This window comes from Anguilla rostrata, chromosome 4 (genome assembly GCF_018555375.3).
Source record: "Anguilla rostrata isolate EN2019 chromosome 4, ASM1855537v3, whole genome shotgun sequence".
NCBI classification, from domain to species: domain Eukaryota; kingdom Metazoa; phylum Chordata; class Actinopteri; order Anguilliformes; family Anguillidae; genus Anguilla; species Anguilla rostrata.
The window spans coordinates 45,801,654-45,807,692 of NC_057936.1; positions in this window are offsets into that span (position 1 = coordinate 45,801,654).

Here is a 6,039-nt window from a genome sequence, read left to right on the forward strand (position 1 = left end):
GCATGAATTACCTGGAACAAAAGAGGGAAGGTCAAAGAGCAGTAAATGCTTAAATTAGGTAAGCAGTATGTGTGAACACAAAGCCTCACATATGGTAATTCCACATCCACTTTGAAGACCAACCCTGGTCGAACTGCAACATGAATATTTCCTTTCTCATAGATTTACCAGTCGGTCGGTCGCAGAGCTACATACTGTATGCCTTCCCGCTCTCTTGTTAAAGCATGCATCACATTGTATAGGCTGCTTATCTGCAGCCATAGTCTCCTGGAAAGGATCTGTGACAAAGGTATATACAACAGGAAGGGAAAAAAGGAAGTCAGTTGGATTAATTATACCACCATCGATGGCATCTGATTTCCCTGACTACAGGTTGACGGTTAACAGCCTCGTGAATATTCAACGGGTGCCGTACATCAAAACAGACAGAAATATTATTGGTTGTGATTTTTTTTTTCTCCTTCTTTCTCATATAACTCAAGCTGTCATCCCATTAACTTCAGCTGAAGTTGTGTAAAAGCGGTTTATCACACTTGGCTCATCCTGATTACACAACACTGATATGGACTGGGGGCCCGGAGACTTCTCTTGATTTCCAGGCCTCAAATTTGTGGCCATGAATTTTAGTTATTTATTCATTTAATGTTAAATAAAATAGGAGACTGAAGGATCTTGGTGAACACTGTGTTCCATTCAATGTTTCACTCAATTGCTGGGCAGCAAATTTACCCGATAAAATACCATGATTTGCGGTTCATTGTAATCTTCTGGTATAGTATAATACTAAAAATAAGTTGGTGTCATTCAAATGCAACCCTCTTTAAATCAAATTAACGTAGTGCATTTGTAGAATTATTCTGCATAAGTCAGCAAATAATATTCATTCAAGTCTAGTGTACAGTGAAAACCACCGTGGTAACACATTGTAAAAAGTGACAGCTAGCTCTATATAGCTTGTGGCTATCTGGCTAAAACAGTGTGATTGCACTTACGCTGTTGCAGGCTCAGCAGAACTGTAGTGATAAAAGAGTGAACAGAGAATTTCCTTTTCTTTTGAGATAGAATGAATTTTTTTATTTCATTCTCTTGACAGTCCAAAGTCCTGTCGACCTGGACACCACTCCGACTGACTACAAAACAACAAAGTAGAGAGCCACTGGCAAAATAACGGTGTACTTGTTTCCCTCAAAATCAGCAAAGTACTTGTGCCTCATGCAAGTGAGACTGCCTGAATAGTCTCTCAAATCAGCGCAAGGTCAGGGACCAGCTGACTGATTTACTGAGCGCAGACCAGATGTTACAGCCAGAACTGAGCTTTAAAAAAGCTATGGCATATGCATGGCATGCTATTGTTTAGGCAGAGAAAATTCCAAGCTTGTAATATATGGTATGAGTGTATGAAGCACATAATAATAATCACAACATTGCAAAAGGCAACATCCTATGATAAAATATTTATAGCCAGAGACATAAGCTAGTTGTTTATGATACTGAGGTGCATTGTGTGGTGCATCTTAAGGTGTTATGGGGGGTACATAAGATCTACTTCATAATACATTGCATCTAATAAAAGACCCTTGTCCATTGTGCCTCCTTGCAGAAAAAAACAAAAAAAAACAATTGCAATTGTAATTCATTCTTCAAATGTCATTTAAGCAGCAATGAAAATTTTTTGGTCTGCATTGTTACTGCCTCTGACAAGCACTTCCAACTGTCATCATGAGCCAATAAAATATTTCAGTATTTAGATGTTCGCTGCAACAAATTCCAAATTATAACATGGTGGCTAAGAATTAATTTATTCCAGGGGATTTGTGGGAAAACCCATGAACCAAAACAGAAGTGTCTGTATATGCCTCAGTGTGTTACATTATTCATTTCTTTTCTCTGCAGAAACCCACTAATTGTGGCTGAATCGCCAGCCTCGCACATTTTGTAGTCATTTGTACAAACAGGTTATAACAAAGCTAACTGAGGTAAAGTTAGACAACATTTTCTTTGCTGTTTAGATACAGGTTGAAGATGAACCGAGATGGGCTTACTTACTTGCAGATGTTCTAAATGCTCAAATGTTTTGAAGTTCCAAGCAGAGTTCCGTCAAATATTCAATATTCACAAAACCACCAGATTTAGAGTTCAGATCAGTGTACATTAGTTCCCTGAACATAGGTTCAGAGTGATTTCCATATACATGGAAGTGGTGTTAAAATCTAATGTAATCTTCATTAGAAAGTACTATTTACAATATGAGCAGGAGTTGTTTTCTGAATAGAGGCACCAATCTGCTGTACATTTGCTTATATTTCAATGATCAGCTGTACTATCTGTTGGTTGTGAACTAAATGAAGTGAACTACCAATCATATATGTAAAGCCGTTTTTGTTATTGACTGTACATCTGTGTGGAAATGAAATGACTTTGGCAGAGGGCAGGCTCTCTATTGCCTTTTGGTGCGGTTATTTAAAATTATATTTTGCTTTATGAAATCTGAAATGAGGGAGTGAAAAAAAGCCTTCAAATGGTCCTCTTCCCAGAGATCCATCCTGAGATTCAAGCACTCATTCATGACATAAATGCCATATTGCAAAAACTTTGTGTGATATTACATGAGGGAGGGTTAGGTGCCTCTTATAACCCACACATCCCAATTGATATTCATCAAATGATATTGTATATCTTTCTCTCTCTCTCTCTCTCTATATATATATATATATGTGTGTGTGTGTGTGTGTGTGTGTGTGTGTGTGCGTGTGTGTATGTAAATATAGAATGGTGTTATCTCAGGATGCTACTTATTTTCTGTTGTTGTACAGCTTGTAGTCATTCTTCATGTTCTCTTAGAGTTTGAGTCATCAGTGTCCTGCATATTTTGCAATTTGGTTGGTTCCAGTAGCTGGCAATGTTTCCTTGCCTTTGTCCAAAAGGCAATAGCATGCATTTCTATGCTGTTTCTTTTAAAATATGTTTTGTTAATAAAGTTGTGAAAAACATTATTTTGCTTGCTGGAACCACCATTTTGTCTCTTTGTGTTTCTTCGCTTGGAAGAGGTGGGGGAATTTGTTTGTTGTGCTACATCAGTTATTTATAAATCTCATTTTTTAGCCCTAGAGGGCTTTATTTTAAAAACAGAGTCAACAATCATTATGGAGACTGTGCAATGCAAGCTTTAAACCCAAATGCCCTGAAAACAGAGAAGAAAACCACAGAGAACCATAAATGCCAGGTAGAGCTGTTTTCTGCAGCATACTGCTGGAAAATACTAGGGAAACCTGTACATGAATTGAATATCCTGACACAGATACACTACCGTCCTCGCCTATGATATTTAAGCTCTCTAAAACTTTAAAACTTAATTTAAGGACTGTAGCTAGTCTATGCAGATACACAAACAAATATGATCACTTTGTCTTGTGCAACTGAATGTGGGGGAATCTTCTAGTTTTCCAGATATAGACCTCCCATCCAAGATTTTTAATTATATTTTATAGGCAGATTATCTTATACAGATTAAATATTAACCCTTTAAGGTGTAAAATATATCTTCTTCTGACATATCTGTGCCAGTTCGATTTTCATGCTTGTCTACGCCCACATGCTTGTTTACGCCCACCTGAATTGGCAGTGGAGGTTGCAGCAATGGGGGCTCATAAAAATATGTTTGGGCATTCCAAATTGGGGAGAAAAAAACTAACCAATAACAGAGCCCCAATCTTGCTGTGGTTAAGCTTATCTGCCTGTGGCACACTCAGATAGATCCAGCATCGGAGATATAGCATAGCAGATGTCCTCTCACAAGAGGAGTCTATCCTCACAGTGAGATCTTCAGAACCTTCTCGCACTCTCTCTGACCACATGCCTCCCTCCCCCCCAGCAGTGGTCAGCAAAGCAGCATATGTGATAAAACCACCCCCACACCCCTCATATCTGAGGAAACCAGTCGGTTCACAGATGTCTTTGGAACTAATGCACTGTTGAACCAGAAGGGCGAAGCCTGTTCTGAACTTGTTTGCTTCTGAACCACAAATGTGCTTAGAAGCACACAGTGCCTATTGGCTAGTAATGACATGTGTCTAACATGCCTCTCATCAATCGAACAGACTACTCCCAATAAACTGGGAATTTTAATCCGAGAACCAAAAAAAAATAAGGCTTACTATTTAAAATATGCATGTCACAACATATTTGTCTCCAACTCACAAAAACGTATTATTGTTATCACCTCCAACTCAGCCTCAAACAAACTGGTCAGCTCTAGAGGCCCGAAGCAATGATGTCTACGAAACGGAAACCTCACCAAAAACCCTTCTGCAGGAGAAATTTACACAACTAAAGCCAATGCATTTAAATTAATGAGACATTCTATTTCCAGTCTACATGGGAAAGAAGCTCTAGAGCCACATGGGAGAGAAACTCTAGAGTAACATGGGAAAGAAACTAGAGACAAATGGGAGAGAAGCTCTGAAGCCACATGAGATAGAAGATCTAGAGCCACATGGGAGAGAAGATTTGGAGCCACATGGGAGAGAAGATTTGGAGCCACATGGGAGAGAGGCTCTAGAGCCACATGGGAGAGAAGATCTAGAGCCACACGGGGGAGAAGATCTAGAGTGACATGGGAGAGAGGATCTAAAGTCACATAGGAGAGACGTTCCAGATTTACAGGGGTGAGAAGCTCTGGAGTCATGTGGGAGTGAAGCTCTAGAGTCACATGGGAGAGAAGCTCTGAAGCCACATGAGATAGAAGATCTAAAGTCACATAGGATAGAATATCTAGAAGCTCTAGAGTCACGTGGGAGAGAGCCTTTTGGGTCACATGGAAGAGAGGCTGTGGGGTTACATGGGAGAAGGGATCTGGAGTTACATGGGTGAGAAATGCTAAAGTCATATGGGAGAGAGGATCTAAAGTCACATAGGAGAGACGATCCAGAGTCACATGAGAGAGAAGATCTAGAGCGACATGGGAGAGAAGATCTAGCGCCACATGAGATAGAAGATCTACAGCCACATGGGAGAGGCACTCCAGAGTTACAGGGGAGAGAAGCTCTAGAGTCACATGGGAGAGAGCCTTTTGAGTCACATGGAAGAGAGGCTCTGGGGTTACATGGGAGAAGGGATCTGGGGTTACATGGGTTAGAAATGCTAAAGTCATATGGGAGAGAAGCACAAGAGTTGCAGGGGAGCATTGCCAGGGTTGCATGGAAGCAAGGCAGCAGTCCTGTGGGCTCCATGCATAAGCACACAAGCTTCTCACTGAAGCAGCCAACTGTGAGAGAGTGTATTCAACCTTGAAAACAGAAAACAGGGGTGAAGACAGGCACATAAGGAACAATCCTCTAATTATTTTGCACCTGTATCAGTGTGGTTAGTCAGTTACATAAAGGTTGACAACAGAACATCACCATTTTTTATTAAAGCAGTATGCTTAATTTTGATTTGATTTATTTGCTTTGTTTTTAAAAACAAACAAAAATAATATTTTATAAATGTAGCTGCTACAGTGAATTTAACCTGGAGATTTAACAGATTTAACCAGAGTCATGCCTTGATGTGTGAAAGCACATGTGCAGGACACACACACACACACGCATGCACAGCAGTACACCAGGGCTCCTGTGTACTTGTTCAAAACGTGTATATGTGTGCCTAGATAAAAGGTTTTGACATTGACAAGGATGTGATTTATAACATTATGTGAAAGAGCCAGAGCACAGAGGAGCCAAGGATCACCCAGGCCTGAGCAAACCTGTCATATCACAGCATCTCCCACTTATGAATTCATCTGTGGTACCCCGTCATGTGAGATATCACAATATTTTCCACTTATTAATGTTAATTGAGTTCATTCTGTGCTGTACCATAGACCGCAAGGCCTGACTTCCATTTGGCCCTTTTTTCTTTTTTCAGTTTAATAATAATAATAATAATAATAATATTATTATTATTAGTAGTATTATTAGTATTATTATTTATTAATTTAGTTATTCATTTATGTTTCTTTTTTTGTTTGTTTTGTTTTTTGGAGTCGGGAACATTTCAATT